At 37.5% G+C, this 15,800-nt stretch overlaps 1 long non-coding RNA gene across 2 annotated transcripts in view; it reads right to left on the bottom strand.

The window, feature by feature from the left end:
• Positions 1 to 2,586: 2,586 nt before the first annotated feature.
• LOC150097771 (uncharacterized) overlaps positions 2,587 to 15,800 on the bottom strand; it is a 38,371-nt gene continuing 25,157 nt past the window's right edge. The window contains exons 1-2 of one of the 2 annotated variants that reach the window (XR_016549667.1): positions 2,982 to 3,028; positions 2,587 to 2,855 (exon numbers count right to left, since the gene is read on the bottom strand). This is a non-coding gene — a long non-coding RNA (uncharacterized LOC150097771). Of the gene's footprint in view, positions 2,856 to 2,981; positions 3,029 to 15,800 lie in introns of those variants that run through there. The other variant, XR_016549668.1, reaches the window with a different exon arrangement.

A 15,800-nucleotide genomic window follows, 5' to 3' on the forward strand; every position in this document is an offset into this window, starting at 1 on the left:
GTGTCTCTAAATGGCCGTAACATTCTAAAAAAAAGCCAATAGCCTCTAAAGGAAACCGTGCTTAAAAACATAAGCTTTATACATAATTTACCAATTATATATTTGGCTTAATCCTTTATCCAAGTGTAAGCAAACAAAGTTTGCTCATGAAGTATTTTCAGGACTGGGGCAACTCGTGGTAAAGGTGGAGTAAGTACTGATCACTTGCCTTAGTATCTCCCGTAATGCAAAGCATGTCTCCTTGCAGACATATAATGCTATGCATTAAGGGAAGGGCCATTACCCCGACCGGTTTCGACCTTTATTGAGCTCTCATCAGTGGGAGTCAGACCCAGAAGTAGTGATACTAAGGTGGAAGTAATGTAGAAGTCATATCACCATATATAGATTAAACCAAATATGTAACTTCCATCATTTATACATAGCTACTTAGTTCTCACCCGCTTTATGTATGGATTACGATATAGAGATTTTCTAACTCAGTGCTGTGATTCTCCGTTGTACTTTGGAGAGCCAATACACACGAAATGCTGAAAAACTGTTTACTGGCCTCATAAAAAATTAAGCTTATCAGACATGAAACACTGCGTAATCATATTAATAAACTCCTTCAATAATAATTACGGTAAACATACAGACACTACATAACTGGTCTATCAAAACTTTCCCACCAGGTGCTTCAACAATAGATACGAAAGAACTATGAAAGACATCTGATGACTACTCTGTTCAATTATCTTCCACACAGCTTAAAATACCTAACCAGTTATCGAACACTGAAAGAAGAATTATGGAAGTTGTACCAGCACAATTAGCACAACGCATCCATAGAAATGCAAAGCTACATAGAATCAGTATTGAGGAGACAAAAGGCAAAACACACGCACGTATACACCAAAACACCAACAATAAATAAACAATAATCCCACTGTCTTCACAAAAGTTTTATCTGGCTTCGAAGACGGTTATCTAAAAATGAATGTGGCTGGATGAGCTCTGATTAAAGACTGTATTATTACTAACGCTAGGTAAGAGGATATGTCCGGTCCTATGAACTCAACGTAGCCCGGAAAGCTTTCATCTTACCATTATAGATGAATCTCAAGATGTGATCCTCAGAGGATGGGGACAATTTGCCTATAAACTACCGATATTCTTACAGATATTCTGCATTATCAAAGCTACCATTTCAACTGGTCAATGTCCGCGCGGTTAGCCTAGTGGCTTTGCGCTTCGCAACCATATGCTTGTGGAAGATTTTTTTTTCAATTACAACCTTCAGTTTTTTGCAGGTTTACCTAAGCAGCTTTTCATATCACTATAAACAGGATGGAATTCTATGAAGCCATGCATATCAAGTGTTTCACTTGAATTTGAAAGTCATAATAAACGTTGACGTCATTGTAGAAAATAAATTCTTTCAAGAGAGAAGGACTATATGGCAAAATCGGAGTAAATCCTTACTGCAGTGTTTGGATTTACGTAAAGTAACCAGAAATAATGCAAAATAATACCTTTAATGAAAAAAAGAAGTACTTCTCTTATCTCTATCTCTTTCCTTAGCGATTAGGTGCAATAGATGTTTATAAAACATCACTGAGTTAGCCCTCTGTTGCTGATCCATGATTGTCAAATCAATAATAGATATAAGTTTTGCAGTTCGCTCTGAATGTACATAAAGAATATTTAAACGTCTTTCTAACCAAATGTTTTTATAGTGTTATGAAACACAAATTGACTTTTCTAATACATTTCTTATCTTAAGGGATGTGCATCTGACCAACTGGAGAATTGAAATCATCTTCAATATCTCCTGGTTCAAGTAGTGAAATTTGTTAGATGTGGTACGTACACAACTTACTGTATCACGTTTCATACAAGAGTGGAACATGGAGCCAGGTAGACATTCTTCGGCTACTAACAGTGGACTACAAGATTGTAGTTCTCTGGAATTAGGTCAAAACAAATAAGGCTACGAAGCCAGTGTGTCATATCTATAACTGCCTGTATTATTCTGGCTAGTTTGCTTACTGTCAGGAAAAGATATTTCCGTATACACCGGCTAATTCACTTTCGGTTGAACAGTACTATTTGAATAATTTTGCGAAGTACTATTTGAATAATTCTTTCCTCTCGTTTATATTCTATTGACCTAGGTATTCAGAATTTGAACAACAATTCAAGAATAGTTCATGTGTAAACATTTGACAATTACTTTAAATAATGATGTGGTACTCTACGATGCAGTTGACTACACTTTTTGCTAATCGAGATATACTATGGTCGTACTAGCTTGCTTGTGAAACTATCCACTTACTCGAAAATACATTTCAAACGTCCACAATTCCGTAACTATTGAGAATCGGACCCATGTTTACATGATAATAAACCAACCTCAGGAAAAGGATTCTGAATTTTTGATTAAATGTACCCAACGCTCTGTAGGACATACGTTAATATAAATGTAAGTATTAAAACACAAAGAACAAATGATAATTTATAAATAAAACTTTATTCATAACATGTTTACAAAATACATATATGAAATAAAACATTTAGATCCCTGATGAAAGGTCTGTACTTTAGTTCACTGGACTATCTGGATATGTATTTCGTTGGACTGGTGACCATGTGTTCTGAATTTTTATCGTATATTCTCTTCAGTGTCCATATCCATGTATATCATCCATTCCATAGCTTCTTACATAATCTCCAAAATCGAGACCTCCGTCGTGGCGATAATTATAACGCACACTATCTCCAGTATGGCCATGTTTAGTATCATGACGGATATAGTCACCTGCGTACATGCCTAAAGCAGCCACAGCAAGAACTACAAAGACGAATGCAATAAACTATGAAAAGAGAAACAAATAATTGCTAAAATCAGACGAAAGCACAAACAATGTTTTTTAAATGCAGATTTTTTTAAAAAAAGAAAAAAATGAAGCAGTTTTTGAATACTAAAACGGTTAACTTACCACAAAACGAGCCATGATATCTGTTAGTGCTAACTGTGGTTATGCTGCTCTGTCTGGCTTTATATTGGCAAACAGGAGAACTTCCAGTATAACTTAAATTACTGTTCACGTGGTATCCTTGTTATCATCAATAGTGTTAAGGTCGTTATGGCCGACAGCTGGCCTTCTAAATCTGAAATATCTCGGCAGCTTTATTACGGGTATGTCCTCAAAACGGCTCTTTGTTCTACACTGTTCAAAATTTTCCCCTTTCCTTAATATTTTTATTTATGTTTATTTAGTCAATGGAGTCATGACCCGGTCACAAATCGCTATGAAGGCTATTCCATCGATTATGACAAAAGTGTAATTTTATTTTATTTTTTTCTAATACATAGAAAACCCTAACTGCATCCATCGGCAGCAAACCATATTACAACGCAATGTTTTTTTTTTGTTTTTTTTTTCTTCGCATGAATGTTTTTATGTGTTCGGCATATGAATGTCGAGATTTATAAAACCTCTATAGATTTTTTTTCCATCACACTGATTGGTAAATATTTTCAATAAGCAATTACGCATCAGTTTTTAACGGATCTTCCGAACAGCTCTTCGAAATTTTTTAACAACACCAAATTCTGAAAGAAAAGGTTCAAATTTTTAAGAACTTAAAAAGTATGAACAGAATAGAACAGAACAGAACAGAATATGTGATTTGACCCATGCAGACCTTTTTAACGAACTACCCTCATAATAATCTTTTATTTCTAATATTAAAACAAATAATGTTTACAAAATGAATATTGCTATTCATAATTAAAATATGGGCCAGCATGATAGCATAGTCCAAGAAGTCGGAGAGAGAATGGGACACAGGCGTCGACGGAAAATGTTACGTTCCATATAATAATATTTTTATTATTATTATTATCTGACACCTCCAGGAAGTCCAAAGACTCATCGAGAGAGGATACCTGCTCTATAACTCCGTCTCCACCATCCAATCACCAACTGACTCCAACGTCATCTACCATTACTAGTATTTCCACAGACAATCACAAACATCCACCATGCCCACGGTGGGATTCGAACCCACAGCCTTTTGGCCAGAGAGCGGATACGCTACACACTTGGCCAACCAGGCCGGCATTTCTTGGCCGTCTGCGTGCTCCTGTCGTAGGTCGCTCCATCGGCGAGACAAAAGTCTCAATCTTCTCCATCCAACTAGAGGACCTCTCGTCAATAATATTTGGTATCGTTGCTTTTAGGAGATACGAGATGTTGTATTAGCCCGTAATAATAATAATAGGATAGCCAAAAACTATTAAGATTTCATGACTAGTTTCCTATTAGCATCTCCTTTAAATGGACTTTATTTGCAAGATATCTGATATAATCAATTTTTACATTTCGATCTTATAAGGCACCCATGACTGCGTCAATCTACATACTTCCATGAGCCAGAACATTATGACAACATATCCAATAGTGTGTTGGACCTCCCTCAAGCGGTTATTTATTTCGGCTAAAGGCAAGATTAGACCACCTTCTGTGGTCTAGTCTTGTCATTGACTCCATTAGGTTAGAGAAGGTATCCTGACGTATTTTGGGCCAGCATGATAACATAGTCCAAGAAGTCGGAGAAGGAACATGACGCAGGCGTCGACTGGCGGATGCTGTGTTCCACATGACCCTACAGATGTTCGATTGAATTCAAATCAAGAGATATTGGAGGCCAGAAAGTATAGGTTTATGGTTTAGGTTTTAAAGTTTATGCTTAGATATGTTCTTCGAACCATAATTACATAATGCGAGCCTTCTGATATGGGGCGTTGTCTCTTTGAGAAAAATCCAGATTCATCGGGTACAGCTTCACCGTGTAAGGAAATACCTGGTCTGAAACAATCACCAGAGAAGATTTAGCAGTTGAAGTGTATACAGTGGGAGGATGAGACAATCCAAAAAATGAGAACAATTTCTCTATCAGGATACGATCACCACCGGCCAACAACAACAGTGTAGTCTGGTTGACCAGAAACAGGTTAGGTGGTTATAACGTTTTGTTTCGTGAGTGTCTATCTTTGTTATTTCTCTCAAACATTTGTCTGGTGAATATTTCCGCTCCCATTGTGTTCAGTTAAGTAACAGCATCTTAGACTCTTTTTTGCTTACACATGATTAAGTATTAATAATATCACGTTCATTTTTAATATGTTTGTTTTTCATGCACTTCTGCCATCGATCTCACTATTCATTCTCATAATTTTCTTCATAACTTTTATATCACTGAATCTTTCGTCGCCAGTCTTATGTCAATTTTTTCCCAACTGTGAGATCCACAGGTTCAAATTTGTTTGAACACTTTTGTATATATGTATTTCTTGTATTCATGCATAAACTACTCCTTTAACTTCTGTCTACCACGAAGTAGTATAATAAATGACACTACATTTTATTAATAAATAGACGGAAAAGAAAGAATAAAAATAGATCTTGAGAAATGTAAAACCAAATATGGTTATTTCCTAACTGTGCTTCGAGAACTTAATTATAACAAACTATAATACCACGCCATTAATTTCATATTATTTAGGAATTTAAATTTGTTTAATTTATACCAAAACTGACGTATTGGTCATCAAAGAGCAGCTTACAAAACGATCATAACAGCTATTTACTATTATTGAGAAATCCAGTTAATAAGTGATTATTGCAAATTTTGTTGCAATTAATCAAACTAGATAGGTGCTGCATGGACCGAATAAGCTACAAAAATTTGTAGCTCGTTTGGATGTATTATCCGATTTGTTTAATTACGTTTGGTCGGGGGAAAATATCTAGTATTATAATAATACCGCCAGAGGTCACTGCAGAAGAATTATCCGTATCAATTCAGTGCTAATTGAAACAGACATTTAACCAAACGAAGTTTCATAAAATGAAACTTAGTCTTCCTGTGTATGATGTATTTCTCGACTAGTTTATAAACCTTTTATTAACATGTTGTCCTCAAGTAAAAAGTGCTGACAGTTAGTATAGTAGTATATCTTGAAAAGAGTTTGGTATTAACCGGTAATGAGGAAATAAACTGAAAGTTTGTCATCACCTGCATTATAGAATAAGAACTGGTTTATTAGTCATATCGACACGGTGATAATGTCCTAGGTACAGCCATGACTTTCGTTCTGATTAAGGATGTTTTAGTATTGCTTGTTTTGCATAAGCTTATTGACTGACACATTCTGGTCAAGAGTAATGAGATTTGTGTTCTCTCTTAGCCGATACCCTTATTCTCATTAAAATAGCGTACACTGTCTATCTATGTATCTGATAAATCCTTGAAAGCACACCTGTCTCTAGAAAATTACAGCCAATAACCCATTCGCCGTCTAGTGTCTCATTGAAGAACTAATTTAAATTAGTTAATTCGTTAAATTAGTGATTTAGAACTTTGCATAATAGAAGTTTGTTTCTCTCTCAGGGGTAGCTCGTACATAGGCACTACGGAACTGCAGCACCCCCAATTTTTCTCGATATATAAATAAATTAATTTATTTATTTATATTTGCTTCTGGAGGAAGGGTATTAATGTGGATATAAGAAACAGATGGAGAATATACTTTGAAGGGCTTTTGAATGAAGACAATGCAAGGACTCACAGAGAAGGTGGGGAGCGTAATGAGGGGATGGTGCAGAACATTAGTAGAATGGAAGTGAAGGAAGCTATAAAGAGGACGAAGAATGGAAAATAGGTAGGCCCTGACAGGATCCCAGTGGAGGCATGCAAGGCACAAGGGGGGAAGAGGGAAATTGATCTGCTATGGGACCTGTTAATAAAAGTTTGTCAACAGGAAAATATACCCAAGGAATGGAGGGAAAGTACTCTTGTCTCCATCTACAAGAGTAAAGGGGATGCCCAAGACTGTAAGAATTACAGAGGAATAAAGTTGATGTCCCACAGAATGAAGATCCTAGTAAGGGTTCTTGATGGAAGACTGACGAGATTGCAAAGGAGCAATTTGGCTTCATACCTGGTCGATCGACGACAGATGCTATCTTTGGGTTACGACAGATGATGGAAAAGTTTCGAGAGAAGCAACGGGAGCTACATCTGGTTTTTGTTGATCTGGAGAAAGCGTATGATAGAGTGCCAAGGAAAGAAGTCTGGAGGTGTTTGAGGGAGAAGAAGGTACCGGAGAAATATATCAGGTTGGTGCAGGAGATGTACAGAAATGTGAACACAAGAGTTTGAACCTGCCTGGGAGAGACAGAAAGTTTTCCAGTGACAGTTGGCTTGCATCAAGGGTCAGCATTAAGTCTGTTCCTGTTTAATAATGTGATGGACATGGTGACGGAGGAGGTGAGAGAAGACGCGCCTTGGACTATGTTGTATGCAGATGACATCTTGCTGTGTGCAGATTCGAGAGAAGTGGCAGCTAAACTGGAAAGTTGAAGAAAAGTACTGGAAAGAGAGGTATGAGACTGAGCAGAAGTAAGACAGAGTATATGTGTTGCAAAGTGGATGACAGCTAGGAGACAGATCTGGAGCTGGAAGGATATGTAATCAGGAAGGTCAGTGACTTTAGATACTTAGGTTCAACAATGAAAGAGGATGGTGAGGCTGAGAAGGAAGTGAGATGCAGTATACAAGCAGGATGGCAGAACTGGAGAGAGATGGCTGGAGTGCTATGCGATAAGAGGGTGTCGATCAATCTTAAAGGCAAAATCTACAGGACAGTCGTGAGACCAGCTATGACGTATGCTATAGAAACTGTGGCCCTGAAGAAAAATAACATCAGCAGGATGGAGGTAGCGGAGATGAGAATGCTTAGGTGGATCTGCAGTGTGACCAGAAAGGATCGTCTGAGAAATGACTATGTAAGGGGAATGGTGAAAGTTACGAACTTAGGAGCAAAGATACAGGAGGCAAGGTTGAGATGTTTGGTCATGTGATGAGGAGGGGAAAGGGTATGTGGGAAGAAAGGTCATGCAGATGAATGTGCAGGGGGAGGAGGAGGAAGCGCAGACGACCAAAGAAGAGATAGAGGAAGATGGTGAAGGAGGACTTGAGGATTGGAGAACTTGGATGTGGCTACAGCCCAAGACAGGAGGTTGTGGAGGAGACTCACCACAAACAGCGACCCTACTTAGTGGGAAAAGCTGCAGAAGAAGATTTATATTTGCTTGCAATATTTAATTTTATCATCAGCAATCCTATACAATCCTCTTATTTTGTAAAAAAAAAATTATAAAAATCCATCTTGTAGCATTTAGGAGGGCGAAATGACGCGGAACTCTGTTTACCGCAGCGTCATATTGCTACGCGCGCAAACATATGCACATCATAGTGAGATGCGAGCTATTAATGCGCACTGTCCGTCGTGGAGTTCCACTGTTGTTTATATGCAGTTTGCACGAGTAGTAGAGTAGTGATGCTTATCGTGTTTACTCCGTCTCTTTAAATATTTGGAAATTACAATTAAAGATATAACATTTGTTACAGTAATTTTTAAGTAATTTTGAATTATACTAAACTGTATAATTTTATCAATAATAAACAATATTTTTTCATGAAACAAAACAAGAAGAATGTATTTTATTTTAAAGTCATTTTGAATTATACCAAACTGTATAATTTTATCGATAATAAACAATATTTTTTGTTAATTATCGATATAAACAATAGATGCATTGAAAGCAGTATGTATACTTGGGGAGAGATTGAAAATATTTATGTGGAGAAGATTGATAGGAGACATGAGGGAGTTTGGGTGTGTAGGAAGTGCCGTATACTTATGGATTATGAGATATCATTGAATGTAAGCGATGGCGGGCAAAAAATCGCGGATGTAGCTACAGGAGTAAGAGGAATTGACGGTATGGCAGTGATTGAACGGTAAAACAGCCGGCGAAAGTTGCAGTGAGTTAGCGATGTTGACTGGTAAGACAGCGTGCGTGCATGGGAATTTGATGAGGAATAGGACGCAAGATTGGACAGAGATATGGAATGATTTGAGAGAGCCAATGTACGGAGATTCGATGATAAGATGTGTGGTGAGTGAAAAGGTGCAAAAGGTCTGTTTTCTGGAAGGTAGAATGAGCAGGGTGGTTGAAGCATTGGATAAGAGGAGTATGTGAGCAAAACAGTTGGTAACTGTAGTTTCACGAATGAGTTGACTGGTAACAAGAAGAATGTAAGAGGGATGTCATGACACTCACAAGGAGAGTGTGGTAGGTAAGGCAGTCAGCGTGTTGCCCAGGTATGATAATGAGTTGAGAAGGCAAGCGAGGTTTATGAATGGTATGCTAGCAGAGTTGTGTAAGGAGCAAAAAAGTTCATTTCGGAAATGTGTTGGATGAGTTTGAGATATGGATAAAGCTGGATAAAAGGGATAGGCTACATTTGAATGGATGTGGTGTACGTTATTTGGAGAAACTGTTGCTGCAAGAGAGTGACTGAAACGAATGTAAGACCTGAGGAAGCAAGCGATGTGGAAGACCAGAAGAGTAGACTACTCTGATGTGTGAATGAAGAGGTGAGTGGCCCGAGTGAAGAGAATAAGACAGAAGGAACATAGAGTGCATGGGGCGGGCTAACCGTGGAAAGTGTAGATGAGGGTTTCATGAGTAGATGCGTGAGTGCGCAAGAAAGGATAAAGATAGTGAAGAATGTGGGGAACAATATTTACAAGGCCAGCTGTACCGACGGTGCAAGACGTGCATTTTCACGGGGCGGCGAGTTTTTTTTGGGCGGCAAAGTTGGCATAAACTATACGAAAATGAGGGAGAAGGGGAAGCAAAATATGCTACTGCACGGGGCGGCAAAATTCCTAGGAGCGGCCCTGAATGTTTAAGTCTGGAGAAGGGTGTAATATCAGAAATGATAGGGAGGAATGGACAATGAAGAGTATAGAGGAGGCATGTCCGAAAAGTAGGATGATTAATGGGACTTGTTATAGAAACAGAAATGAGCTAGCGTGTATGTTTGCAAATGCCAGAAGTATTCGAAACAAAGAGAATAAATTGTAGCGTTGATAGTGTCCATTCGCTCCAAAATTGTTGGTATAAACGAGACATGGTTGAACGAGGATGAAATTCTGACAGTAATAGAGATGAAGGGATACGCAATCCCGGGAAGACAAAGCAAAAAGGGAGGAGGAGGAGTGTTATTACTGATGGCAGAGGAGTTGAGCCCATCTAGGGTGAAGATGCAAGGAGCAAATACAGACAGTGGTTTGAAGAAGTATGGTGCGAGGTGGAGGTGAATAGGATGAAATCCTTGGCTGGGTGTTGCTATAGACTAGGTAATGTGGAAGATAGTGAGAAGGAAATGTTTAGACAAATTGGTACGGCTAATAAGAAAAGGATGATCATTATGGGCGATTTCAATTACGGTAATATAGATTGCAATGACGGGACAGCGTCAGGAACCAAAGAGAATGCATTTGTTGAGTTTTTAAGGGATAACTACCTTAAGCAGCATGTAACAGTGGCCTCACGTGGATTGAAGGTCTTGGATTTGATTATCTCATTAGATGTTGTAAATGAAGCGTCAGATCTTCCTTGAGTTGGTGAAAGTGACCATGAAGTGATCACTTGGGTGGCCAAACTTATCAGAATTTTTGTGAGAAAGAGATATGTGGAATTATAAGGCAGGTGATTATGGCAAGCTACCTACAGAGTTTGCCATAATCACCTGCCTTATAGTTCCACATATCTCTTTCTCGCAAAAATTCTGATAAGTTTGGCCACCCAAGTAATCACTTCATGGTCACTTTCACCAACTCAAGGAAGATCTGACGCTTCATTTACAACATCTAATGAGATAATCAAATCCAAGACCTTCAATCCACGTGAGGCCACTGTTACATGCTGCTTAAGGTAGTTATCCTTAAAAACTCAACAAATGCATTCTCTTTGGTTCCTGACGCTGTCCCGTCATCATGGAATTGGGAATTGCATGTGAAGGAAATCAGTGATGCTTGTCTGTACTCTGGAATTATATGGCAGAGGCAATGACTGAATGTATTTAAAAAGTCAGGTGATTAAATAAGATAGGTGTAAAATGGTTTACTGAAGAGGTGGGCCGCTTCCACTCATGTTGTGGAGGCAGCATAAGATGAGTGGAGATAATCAGTTACATCAGGAGTACAAAGAGCAAGCAAGTAAGAAAGGTGACTCACTTGGTAAGGGTAGCAAAAGTGCGGTATGAGTAGCAGTTAGCAAGTGACGCTAACAGCAATCCTTGGGAGTGTTTTCGATACATGGCCAGTACGAGTAGAAGTAAAAATGTTGATGAGAGGATGATGTTGGTCAGTGAAATGGGAGAATGCTAAAAGGTGAGAAGGATATAGTAGAGGTGTTAATTAGCAGTTCATGAAAGTATTCCATCCTTGTGATTGTAACATAATTCAGAGCTTGATAGCAGCGTGAATGGGGGAGGAACCAATGATGGTGAGTGAGCACGAGTGAGGTGTATGAGGAACTGTGGGCACTTGATTTCAACAAGGCCATGGGACTTGATGGCATATCGCTGCGTGTCTCAGGGAATGTTCCAGGGAGTTAATAACAGCTTTAACATACATTTTCAACATGAGTCTTAGATTAGACCAAGTCCCGATTATTGCAAAATTGTATCTCTTCATAAAGGAGTGATAAGAATAAGGCTCTGAATTATAGGTCAATCTTCTTAGTACGAGAAACAGGGTAAGATTATCTGTATTTTCCTAGATAACTGGGAAGTATAAACTGTTGTTAGTTATTTACGAAATAAATATCGGAAAAATTTTCCAAACGGTAAAAAAGTGGAAGGAAGCTGGTTTGTGAATAAGGAAGTGTGCATATTTTTTTCGTTTTTTCATTTTTTTTTTCCATGTGAATATCTCCAAGCAGCCCAAGGAAACATTGTGGGAAGGCACTCTATTCTACTCTTATTCACTACACACACCGTCTCCCCCTACTACTAAATTCTCCAAATACACATAACGACACTACTACTGTTATCACGCCATCTACAGCCCCCCACAACCAAATACCGTATTTTTAGTCTGTATATTGCGTGTCTTCTGATTTCATTGTCTGTAGTTCAAACGCTAGTCAGTATTTAGATTCTGTATAACAGATAGTGTTAGGTTACAGGAAGAGCTCACTTTCCACGTGAAACTACTCAGAATATTTGAAGTAATACTAGTTGTCATAATTATATAGTACAGCTACTACATCACTAAATAATTACTTTGTTATAATCATGTACAACAATCCTACTATATTTTAATAATATAATAATAATATTGTTAAGAATGTAAGAAAAATGAACACTGTACGCTCATTTTATAACTTCAATTAAGTAATACAGTATATATTTACCGGTTTATGCTCTTTTCATTTTGTTATTTTCAATAAATGTATTCTTAAATGTAAACTTAGTAGGTGTCGCTGTGCAACAAGTTGTTTTTTTGAAAAATATGGAATATTTGGTAATGGTGTTATGTTTGTTTAAAGTATAGCAGTGCACAAACGTTGTAAAGGGTGTCTTAAAGACATAATTTCAGTTTCTGTAATTTGTATTGATGGAAAGAATTACAGTGCCATCTAAGACGTAAGTAGTTGCGATATTAGTTACAGAATATATGCATTTTTAAATTGCGCGTAACTGAATAGAGCTGGTTCAGTTAAGGACATGAAATGCTGATTTTATGTGCATGGTTTCTCTATTTTATAAGATTATTATTACTATTTATGATTATTATTATATTACTACACACTTTATATAAGTTGCTGAGATGACAATTTTAAGTGTGCATGGTTTCTGTAGTTTAAGAGATTATTAATACTAAATCAAATTCTGCTGTTATCATTTAGTGGAAATTATCATGTATGCTAGAAACACGTACGCTGGTAAAAGGTACGCTGTGCTGGATAGATTATCATTCCAAATGTAAAGTTCGGAATTTAGGATATTTCGCACGATATGTTAGAAGTAAAATCTGAAACCAAAATTAGTTATATTGGTTTTAATAGCGTCTGTAGTGCTTCTACTGTCACTGTAAATTATTGCGGTCCTGTCTTTTCATGAGAGTTGAGGTTTAATTGCCGGAGATATGTAAGTGAACAAACTATATCAAGTTGATCTGCTTAGTTCTTCGAAGAACACAGGGATGCTGTCTGAAACAGCGTTTTTGCATGATATAATGGGCTGTCTGTAATATACTATGAAAGAATAACCGATGTTTTCTTCTATGTTACTTCCGTCAGAGTATATGTGAATTTCGTCAGCTTTCGAAGATTTCCTTGCTCTTCATATATGTGTTCTTTGCTGCGTGAGGTCACATACTGCTACGAACGTTCGCTTTGATACGATTGTATCTTCCGGAAGTGACTTCATGAAGAAGACAAAATTCTTGCATTTTCAGGAAGAATTTTGGTATTAGGCTGGCAGTATCGCAAGCCGCTTCGAAAGATATTGTTTTGTATCCTTTAGTTATCCATAAGGTGTTGTACTTTGTTTTAAGTTTTCTTGATTTTTCTTTGATTTTGGTGCATCTTTCCAAGCGGGTGCAGCTTTCGGTATTAATGGTAGTTTAGCAGTGGAATATATTGTAATCAGCGCTCGTTGGCCTAATCACTTTTGCGAAGGCAAGAAAATCATCCAGTTTGCAACCGAACAGTTTCATGAACAACAACTAAAGCCAGTTGCTTTCTATATAACGAGTACTTGATCAAACTCAACAAGCAACTTCTTTTTCAAGCAAAGGAAAAGAGAACAAAAGGAAAAGGGTACAGTTAAGTATTTTTGGTAAGATATGGTAAATATTTCATGAGGTAGGACAACACACAAACGTATTGCTAATTAAAACGCAAGACTACCTCAGCGAACGAAATCAAAACCGAAATCAGTAACCGAAAGTTCAATTCTAACTAACCGTGCACAACTGAAACAAGATTCGTCCAAATGTATATGACCTAGAACAGGAGTCGCCAACTTCATTCTATACGAGGGCCAATATATGATGAGTGGTGGCGTCACGGGCCGCACGCTTTTAGACAGAACTCAAATAAAAATAAACTATGCATTTTTTCAAGGCAATACTTATATGTATTGAATTACTATATTTGTTAAATCATTTTACTACTGGGAGAACAATATAAAACACTTGATTGATTTAAATATAAATTGTTAAATTAAATTTAATTACATATTTATGGTGTTTTTTACATGTAACACAACTTAATGAGAACACTGTGGGCGTTCATGTGCGGCAACAAGTTCATCAAAGTTGATTTTCAACGATTATGACGATATTCGTAACAAATCCTGAAGGTGGTCATCAGTCAGTCGACTTCTTTGTGACGATTTAACCGCCCTCATAGTCGAGAAAGTGCATTCACATATCTATGTGCTTCCAAACATAGATGCAATTCTCAAGATGAAATCACTCAATGCAAGATATTTTCCCCTTGGTACCAGTTTCCAAAAGTCAACGCCTATCTCCACTCTTGACTTGAAAAAAAGGGTCACTTTGAAGATCACACAACTCCAATTGAATAGTGTCGTGCTGCTCTGAAATGTCGCATTTCATTGGATTGTTAAATAATGTCAGTTCTGGCCACATGTCAATGAAGTTAGAAAATCGCTTACCGAATTGCTCTAAAAGTTGGTCTAACATTGGCACTGAAGTCAATGTCATGGCTCTCCTCCATCAACTCTTTGCAGGAATTGAAATGTACCAAGTTTTCTCTGACTAGAGTGAACTTAAAAACTTTCAGTCGAATTATGAACCCATCTGGGTGTCCAACTAAATCTGATATTGTTTGGTTACGTCGCTGTAACTTCACGTTGAGTTCATTCATGTGGTGTGTGCTGTCTTTTAGAAAGGCGAGTAAGCTGTTAAAATGAGGATCACATAGTTTTGTGATTAGTTCTTTGTTTGTCTTCTCTGTTTCTCTAAAAACTGTTTTATTTCCTTTCACAAAGCAAAAAACCGTTTCAAACATTTCCCTCTGCTTAGCCAACGTACTTCTGTGTACAACACTAAATCGTCATATTCCGCCTCCATTTCTGTTAGAAAAGAAAAAAAAAACTTGCGGTGTGTCAAGGCCCGATTTCCGCTCTTAATTAGATTCACACACTTCATTACAGTTTTCATAACATCCTCTATCTCCAGAATTTTACCACACAGAGCCTTATGATGTATAATGCAGTGCAATACAGGACAATTGATTCCAGCCTTCCTTAGTAAGCCAATTAAGAATGTTTGAGTACCACTCATTGATTTGGCGCAATCTGTAATTGGTACTGGTGACATCAACGATCTCAAAGTAGCTGTGAGATCGTTGATGTCACCAGTACCAATTACAGCCTTCATAACTGCATCATAAACGTCTTGACCTTTGCTGTGTTATGCAATGACTCTAATGCTAGTAGCTCTTCATTAATAACAGTCTTTGGAAACAGTTCGAATGAAAATTAGAAGTTGAGCTGTATCTGTTATGTCAGTTGATTCATCCAGAGCCAATGAGAAGTAAGCTGAATCTGTAATAATACTTTCTAATTTATTTAATATGTGAGAACCTATTTCCTCGACTCTTTTTGTTATAGTTTATTTTGATAGCGGGACGCTTTCAAACTCACTGGCAATTTTATCTTCCCCAATTATCTTCCCCAACGTGCCATTTTCACAGAACAGTGGTTTACAAATTCACCATCAGATTATAATTTTTTTGCTTTTGCTATCTCTGCGCTTGCAACAGACGATGCCAAGAGTGAGCTTTTTTGTATTGATGTTGGTTTAGTAAAAATAGATTTCTGAGCACTAACCTTTCTCTTCAAATTACGTACAA

The sequence above is a fragment of the Typopeltis vanoorti genome, chromosome 17 (genome assembly GCF_054136105.1).
Source record: "Typopeltis vanoorti isolate ZY-2024b chromosome 17, IOZ_Tvanoo_1.0, whole genome shotgun sequence".
NCBI classification, from domain to species: domain Eukaryota; kingdom Metazoa; phylum Arthropoda; class Arachnida; order Uropygi; family Thelyphonidae; genus Typopeltis; species Typopeltis vanoorti.